At 47.5% G+C, this 27592-nt stretch overlaps 1 protein-coding gene and 1 long non-coding RNA gene across 3 annotated transcripts in view; both read left to right on the top strand.

Moving 5' to 3' along the window:
• Positions 1-27592, top strand: part of CCND3 (cyclin D3) — an 89953-nt gene that overhangs the window by 11986 nt on the left and 50375 nt on the right. The window lies entirely within an intron of this gene.
• Positions 11017-13511, top strand: LOC121105705. Its single transcript, XR_005838323.1, has 2 exons — positions 11017-12579; positions 13263-13511. It is a non-coding gene; the product is annotated as an uncharacterized LOC121105705 (long non-coding RNA).

The raw sequence follows: 27592 nt of genomic DNA, 5'->3' as shown, positions 1-27592 counted from the left end.
GGTGTCCTTGCACAATAGTGGACCTAAATGGACATGTTCTTGCCCTGCTGGTGGCCTGGTCACATGACAAACTCTCCCTTCAGAAAGCAGTTTGCCTCACAATGGAGCATGACTAAGCAAAATATGGTATATCTATTAAAGAAAATATTAGATAGCCAATAAAAATGTCAGTTGCCGGGACACCTGGGTGGCGTAGTCAGTTAAGTGCCTGACTCTTGGTTTTAGCTCAGGTCTCATGAGATCGAGCCCCACATTGGGCTCTGTGCTCAGCACGGAGTCTGCTTAAGTTTCTCTCTCCTTTTCTCTCTGCCTCTCCCCTCCATGCACACACTCTCTTTCTCTCTTTCTGTCTCAAAAATAAATAAATCTTTTTTTAAAAAGTCAATTTCAAAAATATGTGATATCACAAAAATTATACAGTCATGTGAAGGAAAACAGGATGCAAAATTGTACATACAATATATTGCAACTATATATTTCATACACACGCAGACACACACACACACACACACACACACACACACACACAGAAGAGACTGGAAGAAAATCTACCAAAATATTAGCAGTGTTGGTTTTGGGGGGCAGTAGAACTATGCGAGATTTTTTCCCCACTTTTTTCCCTTTTTTCCCCCAATGTTCGGTTCTGTAATGACATGAACAAAGTTACAGTCATGAGTCGTGTTTCCGTAAGTATATAGAAAATCCGTCTGAGTTTCATAGTATCTCCTTGGAGACAGTAGATGCCAAGTGAAGCGTTGGCATGAGGCATATGGTGTGCTAGCCCACAGGAGATCCCGATGTGGCCTGGGCAGTGACCGTGGCCTCGTGTTCCCCACTAAGCCAGCACTGTCTGCCGACCCTTCCAGTCCCGTGGCACCAGCAAAACCGAAATACCCAGGCAACTCCGGGGTGGCCAAGTCAGGTTGTCGTGGCGGTTGGGGTGGGTCTTAGATGACACACTTCCAAGCCCCGGTTACCCGTGGATGGATGCAGAGCGGATCTGCTGTCTGGGGCTGGCATTTCTGGGGGGGGGGGCGCTGATCGCTCCTCGTCCATGTGAGCAGCTTGGAGCAGTGGGAAACGAAGGTGGTGAGCGCAGAAGCAGGACTATAGCCCACAATATCTGCCTCCCCAGCTCAGCAACAGCGAAGGGGTGGAGCCTGGATTGAGCCCCAAGATAAGGAATACGCAACAGCTGACCGGGAAGATCAAAATAAACAGCTGTGCCCCCGGGAGAATGAACTCCACATTCCATTCTCTGATCCCACCCCCAATTCCCACTTCTCCCAAGCGCCTTCCCCCTCACCACCCCCACGCGTGCACACTCAGCATCCCCATCAGCTAGAAGGGCCTCCCCTCAGCCTTGGCTTAGCTCCCTTAGAACCTTCCCACACCCGCCCCCCCTTAACCAGAGGCTCCGGGGCTGTTCTCCAGCTGTCTGGAAGGAAGTGAGTATTCAGGACAGGTGGCCGGAGGCGGATCAGAGGGGCCTCATGCAGGGCCCAGCTCCACCTGCCAGGCTCGGCCACCCTCAGGCTCACACGTGGGCCCAGGAACAGAAGAGGGCTGGGCGGTGGTGGCGAGTCTGGGGAAGCCGAGGCAGGCCCCGGGGCGGTGTGGGGTGGGTGGGGAGGAGGGTGTGCAGGGGTCCTGATGGCCAGGTCTGTGGACATCGGGTCAGCCCTCACCGGGGGTGGGTCCGGAAGGGGAGACAGACAGCAGGTATAAGAGATGATTTATGGCAGCTCTAGGAGGTCATTCCTTATCATAATGCTTAGGGGAACCCCAGCTCTGAGGAAGCCCGGCAAGCCTCCATGTCTCTTGAGAGTTCAAGGCCCTGCCTCAGACCCCAGACGACTTGCCAAACATGCTAACCTGGAATCTTATTTTTTATTTTAAAATATTTTATTTATTGATTTGAGAGAGAGAGAATGAGCAGGGGAGGGGCAGAGGGGGAGAGAGAGAGAGAGAGAAGCAGACTCGCCGCTGAGCAGGAAGCCCGGACACGGGACCAATCCCAGGACCCAGAGCCCATGATCCGAACTGAAGGCAGGTGCCCAACCGACTGAGCCACCCGGGTGCCCCGCTAACCGGGGATTTTAAATCGAGGAGATAGAGGGAGCAGATATTTCCTATTTCCTGGGGCTGGACCTTGGGCCACCCGGAGTAGTAATTAACACGTTCCTTTATGTCACTCTCATACCAGTCCCAGCCTGAACAGCAGGCCTCAGCGGGACCTGGGCACCGAGGGGCTTAAGGGCAGCACTCGTTCCCATCACATAGGACTGTGTGTTCCCATCACAGCCCAAACCTGGAGAGATTATAGACATAGCTTGCACGCTCCTGAACTTGACCATGGCTTCTGACCCAGGCATACAGAGTATCAAAGCCAGGGGCAGGGGTGGGTGTGCGCCCTGAGGTGTGTTGGGCATCTTCACCCTTGGTGGGGGGTGGCCGGAAGAGGAAGTAAATGGGGGGCTGCGGAGGCTGCCCATTGGCCTGGCTGTCTGAGGAGAGGGCACTCCCATCTGCGCCAGTGCCCAGTGAGGGTGTGTATGGGGACCTCACTACCCTCTCAGTCTTGATCTTGGGGTCAGGAGTTTGAGCCCCAAGTTGGGCATAGAGCTTGCTTTAAAAAAAAGTATTTAGGGGCACCTGGGTGGCTCAGTCATTAAGCGTCTGCTTTCGGCTCAGGGCGTGATCCCGGCGTTCCGGGATCGAGTCCCACATCAGGGCTCCTCTGCTGGGAGCCTGCTTCTTCCTCTCCCACTCCCCTGCTGTGTTCCCTCTCTCGCTGGCTGTCTCTCTGTTAAATAAATTAATAAAAAAAAATAAAAATAAAAGAAATAAAAAAAAGTATTTAGATTTTCAAGATGGTGACAATAGAGCATTAAACCAAGTGGTGGTGGGGGCCTTCTGAGCATGGAGCTCTGTGTGACTGCATAGGTCACATGTCCACGAAGCCAGCCCTGATGGTAGCTAACATACATCAGCCACTTGCTGCCTGCCAGGCACCGTGCCAGGCGCTCACCATGCGTGGTCTCATGCCTTCCTCTCAGCAGCCCGATTATCCCTATTGTGCAGACAAGGAAATTGAGGGATTAGACAAGCCACATAACTTGCTGAGGTCACCAGCTCTTAAGGACCAGAGCAGGGGGAAGGAACCCAGCCTGTCTGTCAGCAAAGCCCAGGCTCTCAACCACCACCCCTGGCCGTTCCAGCCTATAGGGTAGGGAGGTTGCTGGGCAAGGCAGCTGCTTCCCGTCCCCTTTTTTCTGCCCTATCAGGGGCAGGAAGGAAGATGAGGCAAGAAACAGCAGCTGACAGTGTGGGGACAATGGTGGCGGCGGTGAGGGTGGCCAACCCCGGCAGGAGTGCTGGGTGGAGATGGGTGAGATGGGCGCAGGGACAGTGTGAGCTGGAGGCAGCTGATAGACAGCACAGCTGGGCCCTCCGCCCTCTCCCTGCTCTGCCCTGCTCTCACCTGCCACGCTGCCTCTCCCCTCCCGCGCACTCCCCCTTCCCTTTGCCGCTGCCCCTCACAGGGGACGTGGGTCAGGGCTCTGCTCTGGCTGTGCGCCCAGTATTCCCACACTTACCTCCAGGGTAACAGCAGCCACAGCTCAGTGAGCACCTACTGTGTGCCAGGTGCGTGGCCAGGGACTTGACAAGTGGATGACCTTGACTTCCCTCCACAAACCTGTAAACAATGATTATTATCCCACCGAGGCTAGAGAGGCTAAGAGATTGACTACAGCGACAAGGCTGATAAGCGGGAAAGAGAAGATGCAGGCCCAGATCGAACCCCTGGCATTTCCAGCTCCTCCTCACCATCTTCCCCGTAGGACAGGGTTGTCCTGACAAGGTGTGGCGGTTCCCCGAGCGTGGAAGAGCCTCTTCTCACAAGGTCGATAGAGTTTGAGAAATGGTCAGTTTGAGGGAAGAAGACAGTGTGTATCCTGAGGGAGAGAGGCGTTACCTCCTGCCTCCATTTTGCATGAATTGGTTGGGGACCTGGAAGGTCCTCTCGGGCCCTTGGGAAAGCAGACCTCATGGAGTTAGGTGATTGGAGCTGAACCCGTGAGGAAGAAGGCCCCTCACGCACCTTGTACTGAATGGCATCCTGGCACCGAAGATGAACTGGGGTAGGCATTGGCAGGGAGCTAGAGTGCTGTAAACAGAGCTCTCCCAAAATCAGGGGCTGAAACAAAATGGAAATTTCTCACATACAAGTCTGGGTGGGGGATCTGAACCTTTGACAGTGTTGAGGACCCAAGCTCCTCCCATGATGTCACTTCTCCACACCCTGGGATGTTGAAGGCAGCACGCCACCATGTCTCCTGGGTCCGGGGTCCAAGACCTTGCCAGTGGGAAGAAAAGGAAGAGGAGAGGCACTGCCCTTCCATTTCAGGACATGACCTAAACTGGACAGATCACCTATCCCTGTAGCCAAAAGTGGGTCACCTGGCACACTGAGAACTGCAAGAGAGTTTGGGAATCATGTATACTGGGGCTCTTCGTAGGGTACAGGAATGGGAATTGGATTCTGCGGGGGAGGGGCGGCAGTTAACAATGTTCGTCAGTGGATTGAGAAGGGCAGGGGCCTAGAGAGCTGATGTCACATGGTGAGGCTGGTGTTCCATGGGGAACCTCTAAGAGAAATGTTCTCAGGTGGACTTCTGTCTGGGTGAGGCGGGAGGCAGAGGGGCTGGTACCCCCTTGACGAATGCACCGTCTCCGGGACTGCCTCATCTCTGGCCCAAGGTAGAGGGTTTGATTCTCTCTTGCCCTGACCAGAAGCCTCTGGGAAGTCCTTAGGGAGCCCTTGTCCCATTAGCCCTATAGGATCAGGGGGAGCTTCATTCAAGAGCACCATATTCACCCCTTTGGGGGGCCCTCTGTTCTCGGAAGGCATAGGGAAGGGTCATATCCTCACACTTCGGTGAGGTAATAATTATCTCGAGCAACAGGAAACGGAGACATCGAGAGGGTGAGAGATACAGAGAGTTCCAGAGCTCTCGGGGCCAGTCTCAGTCTCTGAGACAGATGGAAAGTAAGCGGAGTAGAAGCAGGAGGTCAAGCTTTGTCAAAAACCACGTGAAACTCCTGGTGGCTTGATGCTGGCAGGCAGTCTGCTGGGTCCAGTACTCGCTCATCCACCCATCCACCCGCTCAGTGTCTGTTTATTGAGCGCCTACCATGGATCCACCTGGCCCTGTGCTCAGTGTGGGCAAAAGAGAAAAGAACAAGGCAGACACGGTTCCTTGCCTCATGGAGCTGATAAGCCCTCAGTTTTCCCTGGTCCCCTGCTGAGGACAGGCTAGGCTATCGCAGCTCTGAGAGAGCCAGCTTTGTGGCTCAGGGCTCCGACGTGCCCATGAAAGCACGGGGCAGGCCCTTGCCTTGGCGCCGGATGCCTGCCATCTTGGGGCAGCAGGGCGCGCTGCGGGCTGGGGCAGGGGGTGGGGGCGCCAGCGGGGAGGGGGGTGAGCAGCATTGGAGTTGCGGTTTCACTTCTCTCTCACATACCAGTGTGGAATCCGTGTTTTCTCAGTCGGTGAGGTTTGTGACTTCTCATCTGAGCCAAGGGGAGATAACTTCCCTCACCCCCTTCCTCCAACCCTGGCTGTTCCTCCAATGCTCCAGGTTGGGTGGGATCCCATCCAACTGGGGCCCTGTGACCCCAGCTCACCAACGGTATCACTTTGCTCCAGGAAAGGGGGTAGTGTGAGAAGTGGAAATCTGTGTGGGAACATTTCCTCTGTGGGGGCCTTTGGTCTCTAAGGCTCTTCTCTGGGCCCCTCTTGGCCTTGCGGTTCCCCCAACTAGCCCAGGAAGGGAGGCACCATGCCTTCACCTCCCCAGAGAGCTGCCCTGGCTCCCTGTTTCCTCTCAGGGCCTGTCCCAGGCCCTCTGCCTGCCTGCGTTGGGTTGCCCTCTCTCACTTTCTTCCTGAGGCCTGGCCTAGTTCAGGCCCTGCTTGCTCCTGTCTGGACCTCTGAGGGGCCTTCCAGTGTCACTTCTTACTCTCTTGCTATGGAACAATGCCAGTGGCATGGCAGAGGAGAGGAACCCCTCTTCATCAGAGGGAGGGCTGAGATCCTCCCAGGATGCAGTCTGTCTTCTTGCCTTTCTTGTCACCCCTCTGTCTCTACCACCCAGTGACTATGTAGTCCTGGTGAGTTTTTCACTCTCTACCGGCCCCGTGCCTCAGTGTCCTTATCTGTGAGATAAGGACAACACTAATACCTACCTCGCAGGGTCCTTAGGAGGCTTCCTGTACACATGGTACTTAGAACAGTGCCCGGCAGGGGCGCCTGGCCGGCTCAGTCTCTAGGACAGTGACTGACACATAGCAAATATTCAGCTATTGTTATGATCCAGGTGTTTGCCATTATGATGAAAACACAGAAGTTTTAGACCCCAACACTGGTATATAAACCCAGGGATCTACAGGGCGCCTGGGTGGCTGGGTCGGTTAAACATCCGACTCTTGATTTCAGCTCCGGTGATGACCTCAGGGTTGGGGGATTGAGCTGCACACAGTCTGCTTGAGATTCTGTCTCTCCCTCTCCCCTCCCCCCCATCTTGTGTGCACACGAGAGTGCACTCTCTCTAACAAATAAATAAAATCTTTAAAAAATAAATAGACCCAGGGATCTGGTCCAGTTAAATAAATAAAAGCCTGGGAGTTACACGCCCCTATCTCTGTGGTCAGTGGGAGGGCGGGGCCCTGTCCGCTTTCCATATAGAGTTTTGGCTTTTAGTGTAGGATTTTGTACTTAGCAGGTATTCAGTCGATGATGGGTGGTGGATCGAGGAGGTGTCACCTGGCATCTTACAGGCACCCAAAGATACGCTGTCAATATTATAGTTTTGAAATATCGTCGATTCTCCTTCTTCACGGTAGTTAGGTTCCATGAAGCTGCTGTGACCACTGATTTAGTGAATACTGAGCCATTGCTCCTAGGAGAATACAGGGTCAGGTTCCTTGGAGCCCCTGGTCACAATGTTTTCGTCAACCAATTAATAGAATATCTTGTTTCATGTGTTGTTTATGTTTAAAGACCGCTTACTTAAAATATATTGTTGATTCATTAATACCGAACTCATGGCCAGGGGCACTGTAACTCGTGTCTGAGCAAAGTTTATCCAGCACACGTGTTTTCTCTGACACGTTACAGAATCTTTAGACAGTACATCAGCCCTACGCTTGGGGGCCATTTTTAAAAATTGATTAATTTTTTAAAAACGATTTTTAATTTATTTGACAGAGTGAGACAGCAAGCACACAAGCAGGGTCAGCAACAGAGGGAGAGAGAGAAGCAAGCTCTCCACTGAGCAGGGAGCCCGACGTGGGGCTCGATCCCAGGACCCTGGGATCATGACCTGAGCCAAAGGCAGACACTGAACCCACTGAGTCGCCCAGGCGCCTCTTGGGGGCCATTTTAAACAGCGAAACCAACAAAAGGGCAAAAAATGTGGAAAAGGTGGCACTAACTAGACTTCTTACAGCATGAGAGCTGAAACAAGAAGGCAGAGCGTGCCTTGTGTGACCCCAGCTAAGAGTAGGTGACTCAGATCTTTCACGGCTCTGTGCATGTCCGAAAATGGCCGTGAAGGCGGCCCGAGTATTGATTTAGGAGTTACAAACAAATTTTAGTGAGTAGGCAAATTTGCAAATGCAAAATCCACGAATAATGAGGATCGGATACCCGCTGCCCAGTGATCAGCAACTCCCTGCAACCTTCAGCCCCTTAAGGGTCGATTGCCTGGCCCAGCAGGGCCCCCCCGCCGCCCCGCACCAGCTCTTGGGTCAGCATCCATGCCGTACCACTGTTGACTCTTGTGGGCACAGGGTACCTTTGGCTGCCCTGGCCTGCAGTGGAGGAGAGAGGAAGCCTTGCCCTGCCCTCCTCCCCCCACCCCACCCCCTATTTCCCCCTGCACGTGAGGCCTCGCTGGTGAACGAGACCCACACGTGCATAAAGGGAGGTAGGGTGACATGAGCGGGCGGCCACCTGTGACTTTTCTCAGCCAAGTGCTGCATCAACACCTGGGGAAGACCCCCTGGCAGTTTGGGGGGGCCTGTTTTGATCTGATCTTTATTTACCCCTCACAAAGGAAGTAAATAAATAGCTCTTTATGTGTGTGTGTGCGCGTGCGCGTGCCAGACTGTAGGTGCCTGCTGCGCGCTGTTGAAAACCGAGACCCGGCCCCAGAGGAAGTGGTCACAGAACGATTGTTTTATTTTCCATTTACCCTTACATCTCTTCCCCACCTCCACCCTTTTTATATGTGCCGAGAAGCTTTCTTTGCCACCCTGGGATCCGATCATTTGTTCCTTCATTTCTTCACCCACTCGTCCTAGCGGGTACTGAACCCACAGGGTGCTAGATGCTGGTGAATAGAAAAGATACCGATAAAAGAAAGTGAGATGGAGAAAGGGCACCTTGGCCTATGTATTCAGATCGCTCGGAGGACTGCTCATTAGCAGGATGACCGTGGGCAACTTAATCTGTGGGATCACGCGATCTCATCTCACAGGACGGTTTCGAGGATTGGAGTAGGTAGAATAATGATGAGCTCGTAGTCAGCACTCAACGCAAGTGAGTTTCTTCCTTTAAGGACACACTGCGCACATGGGAACAGAGTTTGCGGTTTCCTCTCTGCGCCTCCTACCTACTCCTGTGGCTGCCTGCCTGCCCCAGACCTTCAGGAGCACCTGCCTGGATCACTGCGCGTTTCCACAGCGCCACTGCTCCAAGGCCAGCGGAGCCTTCCCAGGACCTGGGAAATCAAATTCAGCTTATTGTGGTGCTCTGGTTCTCCTAGCGTCTGGGCTCAACCCACCTTTCTAGCCCCTTGACCGACGATCAACCTTTGTAACTCAATTCCTGCCACTAAGAGTGCCTGACCCACCCTGTGCTGCCCCTGCTTCCATCACTTTTCTCTCACTGTCCTCCCTTCCTGGAACACCCCCTAGGCTCCTCCCGTCTACCCTGTCCAAAGGTGGCCATTCTTCAAGGCTCAGTTTACATCCACTTGTCTGTTGGGATACCTGGGTGGCTCAGTCATTTAAGCATCTGCCTTCAGCTCAGGTCATGATCCCCGGGTCCTGGGATCGAGCCCCACATCAGGAGGCTGCTTCTCCCTCTGCCTGCCGCTCCCCCTGCTTGTGCTCTATCTCTGACAAATAATAAATAAAATCTTTAGGGAAAATAAATAAATAAATCCACTTGGCTGCTCCTGCCCCCATAGCCCACCTCCTGGGTGGCTTGTCCTAGGGGATGTTATGTGCGGGGGAGCTTCTTGTCCTTTCTAGAGGACAAGCTCTGCTTCTTTGTTGCCTTCCACCCTTCTTTAACTCAGTCTGTACACAGGATGACCCGCCTGGCCCCAGGGCTTGTCCCCCAGCAGTGCCCATCACTGCATATGATACCCTTCAATAAATGCGGGTCCGACAAATGCGTGAGGGGACACAACGAAAGACTGCACGTGTGAAGTCATAGCGTACAGACTCTGTGCCGTGGGCCTTCTGAAGCAAGGGCGAGTCAGGAAGGCTGGCGGTGAGGGGAAGATTCTGGGAGAGCTGAGCAGTCTTAGGAGGGAATGGGTGTCGCTGGGGACATTGGAAGGCAGAGGCCAGGGTGTGGCAGGAGCCACGACCGCCTTGACCAGAGCCAGCAATTTTTGCTCCTGCCCCCACTGCCGCCGCGCCAGTGTCCAGATCTGGGGAGGGCACTGTGGATGGAGGCTTGAACCATCCACATGTGTGGACAGGGTCCTACTGAGGGCCTGACCCACACAGCAGAGCGAGGGAGGACAGAGAGACAGCCAAGAATCTCCTGCATGTTGGGTCACATGTGGACACAGCAGGGCTTGGGAAAGTCATGCGTTCATTCGTATAGTCATTTGTTCATTCAGCCTTTATTTTTCAAGTTTTGCAACAATGATAAAATAAATACTTGCTCGGTATAGGAAAGTTGGACAACGGAGAAAACTGGGAAAGTTAGGAAAAGTGTTTGTAGTTCTTGCCCCCCAAAGACAGCCTTGGTTTACATTCTGTAAGTTTCTTTCTGGTCTTATAGCTTTATTATTTAAATAATTGTCAGCAGTTATGTAAACAGCTCTTTAAATAGCTAATTTTTATATTTCGTTCTTACATGTATTAAATTAATGAAAAATTATAATTATAAAAGTAAAACAAGCTTTATCATTTTAAGAACAGATGATAGACAGGGAGGAGAAGAGGCACAGCAGCAAAGTCCGCCCTGCTCTCCAAGTCCCCCCTCCCCGGGAAAGCCAGTGGTGGGGGTCAGTGTGTCCTTCTGAACCATTTTCTCTGTTCATATATACTCAGGTGGATTCTTTTAAAATCAGGCCAGAGAATATTGTTTATGTGCAGTCGCTTTTATTTTTACAAAGTTAGAGCCAGTTTGCATGCCCAGTGTTGCATTTCTCTTTTTTTTACAGAACTTTTTCTTATACTATGTAAATATACTTAAATATCTGACATACAAAACAAACCCATCCCAGTAACACGTGGTCTAGTTATACTGCAGCCGAACAACCGCCCAGAAATCTGATCTGTACATTTTAGAACATGACTGAACTATCTCATTGATTAATCAAGATGATTTTAAAACCTTAACATTTAATATCTAAAGTATTTTTTTAAAGAGTTTATTTATTTGAGAGAGAGCGAGTGAGTGCACGAGTGGGGGGAGAGGCAGAGGGAGAGGGAGAAGCAGGCTCTCCGCTGAGCAAGGAGCCCCATGCGGGGACTCAATCCCAGATCCCAGGATCCTGAGATCATGGCCTGAGCCGAAGGCAGACACCTAACTAACTGAGCCACCCAGACGCCCCTAGTTAAAGCATTTTTTTTAAAAGATTTTTTATTTGTTTATTTGACAGAGAGAGAGACAGCCAGCGAGAGAGAGAACACAAGCAGGGGGAGTGGGAGAGGAAGAAGCAGGCTCATAGCAGAGGAGCCTGATGTGGGGCTCGATCCCATAACGCCGGGATCACGCCCTGAGCCGAAGGCAGACGCTTAACCGCTGTGCCACCCAGGCGCCCCTAAAGCATTTTTTAAAGTAATCTCTGTGCCCAATGTGGGACTTAAACTCACAAACCTAAGATTAAAGCTCACACATTCTACTAACTGAGCCTGCCAGGTGCCCCGCGTGTTAAAATGTTTTTAAAAAGTAGTGGGAGATATCTTTTTTATTTTGTTTTGCACATATAAAACTAAAGGAAAACTGCATTATTAGATCTCTCCAGTCAAGTGAAACTTGCCTCTCAAGCGAACATCTTATGGCCAAAATATAAAATGCTAATTATTATTTTGGAAGAATAAAAAATTCCCAGGCCTTGACTTCCACCTACATAACGTCTTAACAAAAAGACTTTACTGTCAAATATATGCCTAGGCCTGCGTAGTAGTCCTCCCGTATTTTACTTGTTTGCAGGGTTTGCTCAGCATTTCCTAAGCTTTGTGCTAGGCCCACGAGACAAAATGCCTGCTTTCTGGAACTCCCAAGCTGGTTGAGACCCCAAGGCCTGCACAGATTCCACTTAATGTAAGAAACAGCAGGGATGGATTTTGTGCTGCATGCAATGGGAGCTTGCAAGGGGTGGGGGGCAAGGGCTCAGTCAAGGAAGGCTTTGTGGGGAGAAGGCGCTGCTGCTCTGAGGCCCCAGGTGCAGAGGCCGGAGGACAGAACGGAGGAGCCCCCGTTGCAATGTGACTTATTATCAACCATCCCCCCAGCTCTGGTGGTTTGTTTCTGCTTTTCCTTTGGAGGTGACAGATTCTGAGACCAAGGGCTCCAGCTGTTTATCAGGGGCCATCCCAGGGGCAGGGGCTCCCACTCCCTGCTGCAGAGGCTGTGGGGCCCTGATTAAGGAAACAGCTGAGGCCAGGGACCCACAGCAGAGGGGCGGGAGAACCGGAAGGCCACAGTGGGGAACAGAGGCGGAGAGCTGCCAGAGAGGAGCAGGCTGCGGAGCAGGAGAGAGCCAGCGTCTGCGCCACAAAGCTAGCCCCTCTGTGCTTCGGAGCATGCCCCCGCCCTCCTGCACCTAGTGGGATGCTGCTCCATCCAGGCCCCTTCGGAGGGCACTTCCCCTGAGATTCCATTCATTTACCAAACATGTCCTGATGGCATCACTGCGAATTCATCCGTCTCCCTTGCCCACTTAGCAGGTCAGCCTATTTATTGCAGTTGAAAGAGTGTGAACTCCGGAATCAAGGATCTATACCAGCAGTAACTAATATTTTCGAAGCATTAACATATGCTGGGCACGGCGATTAGTGTTTGGAACCTCTTGTTGTATTTGAATCTGTTGTTTCTCACTTGGTACTTCCCGATAGTCAGAGAGGTAGCAGCTGTCACTATCCCCATGGTGGTTGCAGAAAAAACTGGAGGGCAAAGGGTTTAGGAAGCTGGAAGCATCACAGCAGAAGTCCAAACCCCTGTCCGAGGCTCATTTTCCTCCTTTATAGCAGGGAGATGAAAATAACCTGTTTGGGGCGCCTGGGTGGCTCCGTTGGTTAAGTGTCTGCTCTTGGCTCTGGTCGTGATCCCAGGGTCCTGGGATCGAGCCCTGCATTGGGCTCTTCACACCTACATAACCTCTCAACAAAAAGACTTTACTGTCAAATATATGCCAAGGCCTGCGTAGTAGTAGTAGTGGGGAGCCGGCTTCTCCCTCTCCCTCTGCCTGCTGCTCCCCCTGCTTGTGCTCTCTGTCTCTCAAATGGATAAATGGAATCTTTAAAAAAAGAGAGAAAGAAAAAGAAAATAACATGTTTTTCCCAGGGTAGTTTCGAGAACTAAACGAAGTGCTGTATAGCAGGCACCTTTCCCATTGTAGCCCTCACCCCACTCATTCTGTGTCATCATTCCTTGGGAGCTGCTAGTTTGGTTTGTAGAGTATGGTGGAGTGGTTAAGAGCGTCCATTCTGGAATGTTCAAAATCCAGGCTCAGATCCATGACTGGGCTCAGTGAGCAAGTTAGTTTTACCTCTTTGAGCCAATTTCTTTAACTATAATATGAAGGTGATCATGGTGCCTTCCTTATAGAATTGTCTTAGGATTAAAGTGAATGTGTGTATGTGTTTGTTACTGACATTAACTAGAATGGAAACTTCCTTTTTTTTTTTTTTTAAAGATTTTATTTATTTGAGAGAGAGAGCATAATCGGGGGAAGGGCAGAGGGAGAAGCAGACTCCCCACTGAGCCTGGAGCCCACTGCAGGGCTTGATCCCAGGACCCCGAGATCACAACTTGAGCCAAAGTCAGATGCTTAACCAATTGAACCACCCAGGCGCTCCTAGAATGAACACTTTCTGAGGGCGGGGTCAATTTCAGGAGGCTGTCACCTGCGTTCTCACTGCCTTAATGAGGCCATATGTAGCTAAGTGTAACAGCAAGGTCAACAAATATCCAGATATTAGAATCTTCCCATACAAAAAAATACTTGCTTATTTTAGAAACTTTGGAAAATATGAAGAAGAAAACGAAAATGAAACATAATCCCATACTCAGAAATAATCACTGTTAACATTTTGGTATATTTCTTTCCAGTCTTGTTTCTATGTAGACAGTTATTTTCCTATAATTGAGATCATGTGCTGTACCCCCCACTGGCCTGGTTGTATATAAGATGAGCATTTTTTAATGTCATTAAAATATTTTTTGAAATAGGGTTACTTCTTTAAAATATTTTTAAAAGTTTATTTACGTAAGTAATCTCTACCGCAGCGTGGGGCTCGAACTCCTGAGATCAAGAGTCCCATGCTCTTCTGACTGAGCCAGCCAGGCGCCCTGAAATAGGGTTATTAATGGCGTTTTGTTTTATTGTGTTTTACTGATTGAAAAGCTGTACATGGAGGGAGTTGATTCCTAGATTGGCGCCATTCTGGAGAGAGGGAGGTCTGTCCTGTCTTGGTGTCGTATACCTTCCTGGGTCCAGAGCAAGTTGTCCATTCATTCATTCAGCAAATATTTATTGGACATCTCTTATGTGCCAGGCATTGTTCTGTGCACCTGGGATACACCGCTGAGCAAAACAGGCAACCCCCCCCCCAAAAAAAAACTTTCCCTTGTATAACAAGGGGTAAGAGTAGTAGGACAGACAGCGAGTGGTATGCACAAAAAATTAAGCAAAGTCATAAAATTCATTAAAAGGTAATAAGAACTACTGACAAGACAAAAAATATAGAGTTGGGTAAGGAGGGAGAGCACTGGAGAGGGTGACATCTTACAGTTTTAAATAGGATGACCAGTGTCAGGTGCACTGAGAAGGTGGCATTTGAACAGTGATTTGAAGGTGCGGAATTGGCGATATGGCTGGGGCCAGGGGACACGCAGCAGAGGGAAGGAACAGCCAAAACAAAGATCCTGGGACTAGAACCTTCCTGGAGGATTTGAGGAATAGCGAGGAGACCAGTGTGGCTGTCGCAGAGAGTCATTCTTTTTTTTTTTTTTTTAAAGATTTTATTTATTTATACGACAGAGAGAGAGATAGCCAGTGAGAGAGGGAACACAAGCAGGGGGAGTGGGAGAGGAAGAAGCAGGCTCACAGCAGAGGAGCCTGATGTGGGGCTCGATCCCATCACGCCGGGATCACGCCCTGAGTCGAAGGCAGATGCTTAACCGCTGTGCCACCCAGGCGCCCCGCAGAGAGTCATTCTTGAATGAATGGCTTGACACTTGGAGGGACAGCTGATATGTTGGTTGAGAGAGCCAGGGATCTCAACTGACTGTAAACAAGGATGTAAATTTAATAAAATATAAATTCCAACAAGAACAAAGTTTGCCCTGAAGTTAAAAGTCCTCTGCAAAGCAAGTCACCTCAAGTTCCTCTTGTTGGTAGACTGGGTGTGAATTTTAAGTAAATTAAACAAGTATAGGATAAACAAGATACGGCTTATTATCTTGTGGCTATGCTGAATTCATTTGTTCAGCATGTATCTATTGGATGTCTGTGATGGGGCGCCTGGGTGGCACAGTTGGTTGAGTGTCCAACTCTTGGTTTTGGCTTGGGTTGTGGTCTTGGGGTGGTGAAATCGAGCCCTGTGTCGGGCTCTGCCCTCAACGTGGAACCTGCTTAGGATTCTCTCTCCCATTCCCTCTGTGCCCCCCCCCCCAAGATAAATAAATAAATCTGATGATGCGGGGCTTGATCCCAGGACCCTGGGATCATGACCTGAGCCGAAGGCAGATTCTTAACCAGCCAAGCCACCCAGGCACCCCAATAAATAAAATCTTTAACAAAAACGACAACAACGAAAGTGTCTATGATGGGCCGGGACTTGTTTTAGGTGCTGGAGAGTCAGAACAAGACAAAGCCCCTGTCTTTATGAAATTGACATTCTAGTGGTGGGGCCTGACCCTGAGCATGCTCAGATACGTAATGTGATGTTGGGTGGTGATAACCAATAGCTGTTAACCGTGGTTCAAGGAGAAAACTGTGGTTGGAGTTGAGTCTAAGTTAATTATGAGTCAGCTGTGTAATTCAGTTTTGAAAAAGCCTAATTCCATTTGAGGCTGTGTGAGCAAGCACTCTCTGCTTTCTGGTTGTCAGGCTGGACCTGGAATATTGCATTTGCATTCTAGAAGGACGGTGACACACTGGAACTTGTATGTCATCCTGTGTCAGGGAGGGAGGTTCCAGCTCAGTAGGTCGAGAAATTGTCTAATGGTCAGAACTGACCAGTAATGGAATGGACTATGAGAGAGGGTGAGAGTCTCATTTCCAAATGTGTTTAAAAAGAGCCTGCATTCATCTGTCCCAGGGTATTAATGAGGACATAATGAATCTGGATTACATATGCATGGCTCCTTCTAGTCCCAGGTAATACTGTGAATGAGAAAAGGATTTTTGCAAATAACTTGTGTTGTAGAGAATTCCACATTAATTAACCATATTTTAATAGCCTGTAATCACCAAGGGCGTAAGTAGAATCCCAACGTGTAGAAATCACAAGTGCTCCGAATTCTTTCTCTGATCCCATTAGCTCAGTGTCCAGATTTGGGCTTTAGCAATTTCAGAAGGTTAGAGAAAGTTCAGTAGGAAAGTCACAGGATCAGTCAATGCACTTCTTTCCCCTCACCTTCTTATTTTGACAATTTCAGATAGAGAAAAGTTACAAGAATTGTGCAAAAAATCTTCATATAGTCTTCACCCAGAATTCCCACACATTAACATTCCATCGCGTTTGCTTTATCATTCTATCTGGTATATTAATGCATTATTTGAATATAAGTTGCAGGCACTATGTCCCTTCACTCCTAAATATTTTGTATGTACTCTTAAATAAGGGTTTCTCTTACATAACCCCAATAGAATGATAAAAACCAGGAAATTAACATCGACACAATGCTAGTATCTACAGACCTCATTTATACATCACATACATAGTGCCAATGATACACGCTTTATAGCCCAAACAAATCAAAACAAAAACAACAAAGAACAAAGAGTCAGATCATAGGTTACATTCAGTTGTCATGTCTCTGTAGGTTTCCTTTAACCTCACATGGTTCCTTAATTTTTCTTTGTCTTTCATGACATCCAACATTTTTATGGTTGGGTAAAAGACTTTTTAAGCAAAGGCTTTTTAAAAAGTGGGCTAAGACTGGGAGCAGGTCTTGATACGAATCTTCATGTTTCTTTGGTTTATTCATCAAGAACGATTTCCCTGTTGAAGATCCCACAGTGGCTCCATGCTGTCCGTCACATGGAATCCAAATGCCCCCTCTGTTCATTCCTAGGGCGGCCATAACAAAGGACTACAGACTGAGTGACTTAAAACAACACAAATGAACTCTCTCACAGGTCCAGAGGCCAGAAGTCCAAAATGCAGGTGTCAGCAGACCATGTCCCTCTAAAGCCTGTAGGGGAGGGTTCTTCCTCTTTCTTTCATCTTCTGGTATCCCAAGGTATTTCTTGGCCTGTAGCTGGGTCACTCTGATCTGCCTTTGTCTTCACGTGGCCATCTTCCCTCTGTGTCTCTTCTTATAAGGACACCAGTCATGTCGGGTGAAGGGCCCACCCTACTCCAGTATGACCTCATCTTCATTACATCTGCAACAACGTACTCCAGATAAAGTCACATTCTGCGGTACTGGGGGTTAGAATTTCAACGTATCATGTTGGGGGCCATAATTCAGTACCCCTCACCTCATCTTTCCAGCCTAATCCTGCATTTCCTTACCCGTGGCCCCTCTGTTCCGACCACACGAATCGTCCTCAAGAGGGTGCTTGCTTTCTCCCAGACTCAAGGCTTTCTTCCGGCCCTCTCCACTCCTCTCTGCCAATCGGGGCCCCTCTTTGAGCTGACGCTGACAACTTTCATTTACCCAGGGCTTGTTATGTGCCAGGCACGGCTCTAAACTCTTTACACGCAGTGTTCTTTTAAGCCTACCTACGAGGGACCGTCATGAGCCCCATTTTACAGATGAGGAGATAGAGGCACAGAAGGCTTATCTTACTCAAGGCCTCACAACAAAACGATTATCGGACATTTTCCCGGCTTCTTTCCTCCTCGCTCCGGAGTCTTTGCTGGCTGCTCTAGAAGGGGACTCAGTGCCATGAGCATTCTAGTCAGTGGCCCTCTCTGACATTTTCAGAGCCCATGAGCACCCATCATCCTCCACTGCCTCAGTTTACATTGATCCATATGCTGTGTCATCAGTTCTCGGGTGGGGATGGGGAATGGGATTTGGGTTTTTGTTTTTTTGTTGCGGGGGGTGGATTTGGGTTTTTATGTTTACGGCTTCCTCGATGCCCGCCAGAGCCTCTGGCCCTGTACCCTACACCAGTCCTAGCTTTCTCAGCATAGGGCCCAGTGTGTCAAATATATCAACATCTCCCGTGGAGTGTGTCAAAAATATCAAAAATACACAACTTGGGGTCTCCCTCCAGACCTCCTGAATCAGAATCTCTGGTTGGGAGACCCAGAGCCTACCTCGTTAATCAGCTTCCTTTTGATTCTTAATAAATTTGAGAATTGCTGTCGAAGGCCCTCATTGGATGTGTATAAAGCGATTGATTGATTGGTTGACCAGTTGACTGCTTGGATGAACTGCTGCTGTGTGTTTCTCAGGGGGACAGACCAAGAGGAGATTTTAAAATGTCCCGTCACTTTTGCACAGCTCACTCTTTCTGTGAACCTAAGACTGATCTACAAATAAAGTCAATTCTGTTTTTTAAGAGAAGGCAATGGCCCCTCGAGTAACTGAAGACCGTCGTGGAATGTTGTAGGGCTTAACAACAGGAACCCGCTCTAGTTGGGTGTGGCCTGTTTCTATTGAGACTTCCGTCTGCGCAGTGATGTCCCATTCAGCGTCCGAGGGAGAGATCTGCTGGTCTCAGACGGGTCCCCACCTGGGCCAGCCCTCCACCCCTTGCCCAAAACTCTGAGAGCCTGGGGGTGACAGAAGACAGTTGCTCTACTCCCTGGAGCAGCCCAGCTGTTTCCCCTAGCCCCTCATTTCAGCCACCTGAACCCATTCACAGTTTTCCTGTCAGTTAACCCGGGCCCCATGACAGTGTGGGAAGGGGCCCCTCTAGACTGGGTGGGGCTGTGTTTCATTTACTGGTGTCCTTCCTCAGGCCTCAGCTGAACAGGTGCAGGCAGAAGCAGCTGGGTGAAATGAGGACATTCTTCCTCTCCCTTTCTCTTCTCCCTGCAACTCCCTCCCCCAACCCAGCCACACTGAAGCCACATCCCATTTCCTCCCCAACTTTCAAAGCTGCTCTCCCCTCTGCCTCCTCCGCCCTCATCCGTCGAAGGGCAGTGCCCCAGGGGAGGAGTTACTTAAACTGGGAGGGGCCGCCCTAAGGGAAAGTGGAAAGCAGTGGGTTGCACCGCCACCCTCCCTTTCTGTTGTGGTGTTTTTTTAAAGAAGGGGACGTGGTGAGATGGGGGTGGTGTCATATGGAGGGGAGAGCAGCTCCAGGGACTACCTAGGTCATGCTACACCTACAGCCTCTAAACTCAGAGAAGACCCAACTGTGAAGTTGGCCAACCCATCCTCTTCTGGGCTGACTTCTCTGCCTCTCCTAGGAGACTAGGGTGGGGAGGGTCAAACTCAAAACCACATTCTAACGAAGGTATTCAAAGTTGCCTTCCCTACATCTTCATCCCCATGGAGGATTTCTTTTTTTCTTTTCTTTTCTTTTCTTTTCTTTTCTTCTCTTCTCTTCTCTTCTCTTCTCTTCTCTTCTCTTCTCTTCTCTTTTCTTTCTTAAGATTTTTTAGTTTATTTGATGGAGAGCAAGCCAGAGAGCACAAGAAGGGGAGCAGCAGAGGGAGAGGGAGAAGCAGGCTCCCCACCGAGCAGGGAGCCCCACTCGGGCCTCGATCCCAGGACCCTGGGATCACGACCTAAGCCGAAGGCATGACGCTCAACCTCAACCCACTGAGCCACCCAGGTGCCCCTCCCCTTAAACAGGGATTGCTAAGACTCACTCCCAGAGATTCATAGGACCCAGGGCCCGGGAATTCACCTGTCTGGCTTGTTCCCCAGTTGATGCTGCTTCTGCTGGCTCAGGGACCCCACTTATAGAACTGCTGTTCTGAGCCCCCCTGAAGATTTCTGATAAGTGGGCTCAGCCTAGCCACTGCTGGGGGAAGAACAGGTCACTCAAGGAAGTTGGGTCCCCAGCGGTGGCCTTATCGCTCAGGCTCAAATCATAACCTCCCTTCCCCCCCCCCCGCCCCCGCAGTTCTGTGTGGTTTAGCTGGGTTTGGATGGGACTCTGGCTTAAGAGAAGAGGGCAGAAAGAAGACCCTCTCTGTCTGCTTGCTTCCTGCTCCCAGGAGCAGTCGGCCTCCAAGCAATGCCTCCCGCCATCTTGAATCTTTTGTCTCTGTGCCTCCTTCCCTGCCGGTCATAGGGAAAGTGATGCCCCTGTGTTCTCTGAAGCTTACCTTTCATCTGTATGCTGGGGGGTATTAGGCAGCTAGTCAAGCATGAGGTTCATCTCTATGTGGTGACTTGGGAGTGATCCATCATGACATATTGTAGAGTGAAACCGCTCCACGATGGGTAGAAATGTCCCTGCTTTTGTAAAAACAACCAACCATAAAGCCACACTTGAATATATATAGGCATTTACACGCACACAGACGAAACAGTCTGGAAGGACATTTCCCAACAGAAGTTAGCTCTGGAGGATGGGACGTCTCTCTGTTTCATTCCTCTGATGCTATACTTGAGAAAGCCTATCTCCCTCTGTAATTAAAAATCAGTGAGCTGCACATAATAGAAAATGGTACAGCTCCGGAAAGCTACCCTCAACTATTAACAGTGGGGAGTAGGGATGGGGTTGAGGGCTCGCTCTCTCCACACACACCCACGCACACACACACACACACACACACACACACACACTTCTAGGCTGAATTTGCGAAAAGGAAGATTATTAATTTTTTAATTAAAAGAAATCGAGGCTGTCAAGGAAACAGACGGCCACTCCCTCTCCTCCCCCCAGCAGCTGGGGTCCGAAGCCCTTCACACGCGTCCGGCTGCTGTGCCATCGCACCCCTTCCTGGCACCAGCACATTTCTCCACCGAGGGGCCTTCACTTGCTGCGTCCATCTCTCCAACAGCCATTCTTCGGGTTTTAAAGAAACACGACATGTTTTTGTTTGTTGATGGCCAGCATTCCAAAAAAGAAAAAAGAAGTCCCCTAGCCTTAAAACAGCGTCTGCAAACATGACTCGATCTTGTCCAATCCTGTCTGCGCCTCACTGCACACGCATGTCCTTTCATGATTGTAATCGGCACAAATGCTATCTTGTGTCCTGAAATGTTTTACGTCACCTAATTTTGTAAGCCCGTCTGTGTGTGGACACAGCATCATCTCTCCTATGAATGGTGCTATGGTTGTTTAACCAGGCCCTGATTGTTAGGCCTTTGGGTGGTTTCCAGTTTTTTGCTATTTATTCATTCACGATTTAACCCTCTGCTTTTGGGCCCCGCCTCCTGCCAGCCTATAAAAACTGCCCTCTTAAAGGTCACTGCTATCGGTCTTCCTCCCGCCACCCGCCCCCCGAATCTCCCAGCCTCTTCTCAGACCTTGACTGAGCCCTTGTCCTGACGTTAATTGGAGGTGGCCTTATTAACCCCCCTCACTGCCACCCATCAGCCCATCCATCAAACCCATCCAGCCTCTGTTCATTGGCTTTTGTTTTTTCTTTCTTTAATCACTTTTTTCTTCCAAATACAGACATTTTGACATTTACATTCTAAAAGGATAGAACAACTAATAAAGGTGTAATATAGAAAGTAAAAAAAACCATTTTATTTAAACTTTTATTTTATTTTATTTTTTTTTAAAGATTTTATTTATTTATTTGACAGAGACAGCCAGTGAGAGAGGGAACACAAGCAGGGGGAGTGGGAGAGGAAGAAGCAGGCTCATAGCGGAGGAGCCTGATGTGGGGCTCGATCCTGGAACGCCGGGATCACGCCCTGAGCCAAAGGCAGACGCTTAACGACTGCGCCACCCAGGCACCCCTATTTAAACTTTTAAATTGAATAATGAATTATATGATCCAGAAGACTATAAATGCATCTATCTGCCTATTTATATATATATAAATTATGAAGCAGTGTAATAAAACTAAACCTGTGATACCCACCCTACAACTTAAATACAACATCAGTAATTCCATGGACATTTCCTATGCTTCCCTTTTGGTGTCCTCTCTCCAAAAAACACTGCAGACATACTCAGTTTTGTTGATCATTGTCCTAATTAATTTTAGTAACTTACGGATTTGAAGGGTTTCTATCCAAACTGTCACATCATCTATTACTAATGACATTATTGTTTCTTTCTAATTCTGTACCTTGCATTTATTTTCCTTTGCTTTCTGCCGTTGCTCCAATGTAATGTCAACTAGAAGCGGGAACAGCTGGCCTCCTGACTTGTTCTCGAGTTTGAAGGAAATGCTGCTTTTTTTTTTAAGTTTGTTTATTTACTTATTTACTTACTTATTTGTTTATTTATTTATTTATTTTAGTAATCTCTACACCCAATGTGGGGCTCAAACTCAGGACCCTGAGGTCAAGAGTCACATGCTCTTTGGCCTGAACCAGCCAGTCACCCCCTCCCCATTTTTCTTAATTGAAGTATAGTTGACACATGATCACATTAATTTCAAGTAAATAACGTAGTGATTTAACAGGTTCGTAGGTTATGCTGCGCTCACCACAGGGGCGGCTGCCATCTGACCCCATACAACTATTATGCTCCATTGACTATATTCCCTGTGCTGGACCTCTTACTTGTGTGGCTTGTTCTTTCCATAACTAGAAACCGTATCTCCCACTCCCCTTCACTCTTTTGCCCATCCCCCCATCCCTCGGAAGGAAGTGCTTCTTAGGGTTCCTGACTAATAATAATGATTGCTATAGGTTTTTGGTAAATGCTTTTTAACAGGTGTTGAATTTTATCAAATGCTTTTTCTACATCTATTGAAATGATACCATGTGTTTTCTTTTTTCATTGTGAATGCTATAAATTACATTAATATTTTTATGTTAAACTTTCTTTGCATTTCTGGGATAAATTGAATTGTCACATGATATAATCTTTTTATTTTTTATTTCTTTTTAAAAATATTTTATTTTATTTATTTATTTGAGAGAGAGAGAGAGAGAGCACAAGCAGGGGAGGAGCAGAGGGAGAGGGAAAAGCAGACTCCCCACTGAGCAGGGAGCAGGGACTCCATCCCAGGACCCTGAAATCATGACCTGAGCTGAAGGCAGATGCTTAATCGACTGAGCCACCCAGGTGCCCCTATATTATCTTTTTAATGTAGTGCTGGGTTTGGTTTGGTCTGGTTATATTTTGAACAAACTTGATCAGGATCGACTCCTAAATGATTTAACCTGTCAGTTTTCTTTCTCATACTATATTTAGCTGATTTGGAATTATGATTTTACTAATATCATTGAATAAGTTGAGAAGTTTTCTTTATTTTTTAATTTCTAAGGAAAAATGGCATAAAATTGGAATTGATGCGTTTATGAATGTTTGGTCAAGAATTCCTAGAAAACCTTCTAGACCTGGTTTCATCTTTTTCGGAAGATTTTATATTTTGTGTATGGCTATAGGTAAAGTGACTATGCAACCTGGTTTGCCTGGGCTAATGCCGGTTTTGTCTAGTCCCTGGTGTATTTATGAATAATGCCCCCTTTCACTTGTAAAGATGTCCTGGTTCGGGTAATAAAATATGTTGTTATTCTGCATATAGGACTATATAGGTTTTTCTCTTTCTTTTTGGGTTAGTTTTGGTAAGTTATACTTTTCTGTAATATCTCCAGTTTGCTTCAAATTTCTTGGCATAAAGTTGTTCATATATTTCTCATTTTTAAAAGCCAGCTGTAGGGGCACCTGGTGGCTCATTTGGTTAGGTGTCTCCTTTGGGCTCAGGTCATGATCCTAGGGTCCTGGGATCAAGCCCTGTGTGGGGCTCCCTGCTTTGCTGAGAGTCTGCTTCTCCCTCTCTCTCTGCCATTGCCCCTGCTTGTGCTTTCTCTCTCTCTCTCTGTCAAATAAATAAATAATAAATTAAAAAAAAAATCCTCAGCAGTAGTCTTAAATATATCACTTTTTAAATCTATAACATTGTTTATTTATAACTTTTTTCTTGATCAGTACTACCTAAGTTTTGTCTATTTTGTTAGTGCTTTGAGCATATGACTTTTGACTTTCTTGATTTTCTCTACGATTTCTTTTCATTTCATTAATTTTTGCTCTTATTTTATTGCTTTCTCCTTTCTGCTTTCTTAGGGCTTATTCTGCTGCTCTTTTTTTAACTTCCTAACTTCTGAGCTTGGTTGATCAATTTGGAATGTATTTCTTTTGTAATATGTCCACTTAAGACTATTTATTTCCCTACAAAGTGTTTTGTAAGTTGCATCCTGTATGTTTCTTTCCTTATTGAATATACATATCATACAATGCACAGATCTTAAAATCTTCAGTTTTTTTAGTTTTGGCAAATGTAAATGCCCATGTTGCCATCATCCAAACTGAGATATAGGACATTTCCATCATTCTAGAAAGTTCCATGGCCATGGGGTTCATTATGGATCCGTCTACCCTTTGGCACCAGAGTTACTCAGTTTAGAAATATACTTGGCTCGAAGTTCATCTGAATGGAGTCATACAGTATATACTCTTTTGTGTTTGGCTTTCATCACTCAGTACATGTTGCATGTATTAATTTGTTCCTTTTTATTACCGAGTTTATTCCAATTTACAGATGGGTATATACTACTTGTTGATTCATTCTCTGTTGATGCACATTTGGATTATTTCCAGTTTTTCATTGTTACCATGAATAAAGCAACTGTGAACATCCTTGTACAAGTCTTTTGTGGACATAGACTGTCATTTCTCCTGGGTAGGTTCCTGGAAGTGGAAATGCTGGGTCTGAATGTAGGCATTCCATAAGTTTTACAATATAGCATTTTGATTTTCATTTAGTTCTGGTTCTTAAAAATTTTCCATGAAGATTTTTTTCATTGACCTCTAAGTTATTTGGAAGTGTGTTTTAAAATTTCCACATGGGTGGAACTTTTTGTTGGTGATGATAATTTCTAAGTTCATTCCATTTGGGTCAGTTAATACAGTCTTTGTAGCACACATTTTTTGAAATGTTTTGAGACTCGCCTTAAGACCTAATATGTAGTAAATTTGTATGCTCAAAAAGAATTCGTGTTCTCCAATACACACACGCGTATTTATTTAACAAGCTTGATATCCACACACGTGTACAAATACTATTTTTTGTCTGCTTGATCTATCAATTATTATTTTTTAAAGATTTTACTTATTTGAGAGAGAGAGACAGAGGTAGCAACAGGGAGAGGGAGAAGCAGGCTCTCCGCTGAGCAGGGAGCCCGACACGGGGCTCAATCGCAGGACCCTGGGATCATGACCTGAGCCAAAGGCAGACGCTTAACCAACTGAGCCACCCAGGTGCTCCTGGATCTATCAATTATTTAAAAAGATGGATTAAAACTCTCTTGCCCCGATGCGGATTTTTCAGTTTCTCCTTATAGTTTTGTCAAGTTTAGCTTTATGTATTTTGAAGCTTTTCTTATTTGGGATATGCAGATTTAGAATTATTGCATTATTCTAGCAAACAAATTATTATTGTAGCACATTTTCAAATCATCGTATGGTGACTATCTTTTTAATGCTTTTTGCCTTACCGTCTATTTTTTAAAAATATTCTCTTTATTTGAGAGAGTGAGAGAGAGCACTAGTGGGGGAAGGAGCAGAGGGAGAGGGAGAAGCAGACTCCCCATTGAGCAGAGAGCCTGACCCAGGGCTCGATCCCTGGACTCAGGATCATGACCTGAGCTGAAGGCAGACGCTTAACCAACTGAACCACCCAGGCACCCCTGCCTTAGCATCTATTTTATCCCATGTTAATTGGCATAAACTGGGGCACCTGGGTGGCTTAGTCAGTTAAGCATCTGCTTTCAGCTCAGGTCGTGATTCCAGGGTCCTGGGATGGAGCCCTGTGGCAGGCTCCCTGATTTGCTGGGAGCCTGCTTCTCTCTCCTCCCTGCTCATGCTCTCTCCCCCTCTCTTTATCTCTGTCTTTCTTTCTCAAGTAAATAAGTAAATAATCTTTAAAAAAAATTGGCATAAACTTCCTTTCAGTTAGTATTTATTATATTATTTCCATCATTTAACATTCAGCCTTTCTATGTATTATTTCTTTTCTACCTGTGCTTTTAATGAGGCTTGGATTAGAAGTCAGAAGACCGTTCTAATCTTGATTGTATCTTGGAGTCTCAGATTCCTGTCTTTCAACTGAGTATCATAACGGTTGCCTTGCCCATCCCTCTTCACCACATTGCGAGAATCAAATGATATAAGATACGTGAAATCATTTTGCAAACTGTAAAGTGTTTTTGCAAATTATTATCTTTCTAGCCCTTTAATAGTGAGTGTCCCCAGAAGCTTACTTAAAGCCGTAGTGGTTAAGAGCTTAGCTGGTTAGTAGAGCTATACTTGTGCCTTTGTAGATACTGTTTCGTAGGATGGCTGCAAGATGTAAGTGTATGAAAGTACTAAATGAGAGGCGCCTGGCCGGCCCAGTTGGTCGAGCATGCGACTTTTTTTGCTCTTGGAGTCAGGAGTTCAAGCCTCATGTTGGGCGTAGAGTTTAGTTTAAAAAAAATACTAAATTATCTGGGGCATCCTAAGTATTCAATAAATAGTAACTCAATGTCTTTTATGTTTATGATTATGCTTCTTGTGTTGCTCTTGCTTTTATGTGAGTCCTAGCTCCTCAACTTACCAGTATGTGACCATATATGACCAGAGTCTCAGCTTCCTCGTCTTTGAAGTTGCAATAATAATCACTACTTCCTGGGGTTGCTCGGAGAATGAAGTAAAATAATGATGAGGGGCGCCGGGGTGGCTAAGTCAGTTCTTCATCCGACTCTTGGTGTCTGCTCAGGTCATGATCTCGGGGTCGTGAGATCAAGCCCCGCGTGGGGCTCCGGGCTCAGTAGGCAGTCTGCTTGGGATTCTCTCTCTCCCTCTTCCTCTGCCCCTACCCCCCTAAACTTTTTTTTTTTTAATTAAAGATGACAAGAGCTCGGCGCAGTGCCTGGCTACCTACCACGATCTTGATCAGCAGGACCTCTTCTTCTGTTAAAGTTCTCAGTGTTGACACTTTTCTGATGGCCTAAATCACTTCTGACGTCTTACCCAAGCTTGAAGCCCTTATTTAAAATGCTGGTGGTGTAGGACCACTTGGGTATCTTACCATCGGTTTAGATGTTCTGTTCAAAGCTACACATTGTTCCTCCTTTTCCCCACTGAGTCATCTCAGTTTCTTGAGCACCTGAGTGATGGGCTTGTATTAAGCCCTACATTTAAGGAGCTCACCACCCAAGAGAAGACTGACCCCAAAACCTCCACTAGAAGTGCCATTGTAGAAACTCAGACAAGGTGCTTCAGGAGACCCTGTAGAGAAGAGATGAGCTCTGTGGGGAGGAAGACGGCCAATTTGGGGAAAGCTTCCCAGACAAGCACTGTTGTCTGTCATTCTCCCGGTACAACTGCCTGTATTGTAACGGGGTTACATAAAATCAGACCGCTCTTCTCACTTCATAACCTCCAAGCAGTGACTCAGGGATCTCGGCTTCTTATGTCTTGTGGTAACACAGTGTCTGGGACCTGAAAGCCCTCTATTAAGTGTCTTCTGCCTCAGAGACATCTTTGACATCAGCCACTCCTGACCTGTTCCTATGGCCGCTCTTCTTGGGAAGGCTTGGGCCCTGGAGCAGAGGGGAGTCACTTCAGTAGTCCCATGTGTTCCATCTCTGCTTGAGGAGACCCCCAAATTTTTCTGCCATCTTGTTGACTATAATAATCCTTTCAGCCAAAAAAAATTGTTTTGGAACTTAGTCAAGTGCTTGGCACATGGTAGGTATACAATAAGTTAGTTAGTTAGTTTATTTATTTTAGAGAGAGAAAGAAAGTTCACGATGAGCTGGGGGAAGGGCAGAAGAAGAGGCGGGGGGGGGGG

This window comes from Ursus maritimus, unplaced genomic scaffold (assembly GCF_017311325.1).
Source record: "Ursus maritimus isolate PB19 unplaced genomic scaffold, ASM1731132v1 scaffold_29, whole genome shotgun sequence".
NCBI classification, from domain to species: Eukaryota; Metazoa; Chordata; class Mammalia; order Carnivora; family Ursidae; genus Ursus; species Ursus maritimus.
The sequence above is the reverse complement of the archived record's forward strand: the minus strand, read 5'-3'. Positions and strand labels throughout refer to the sequence as shown.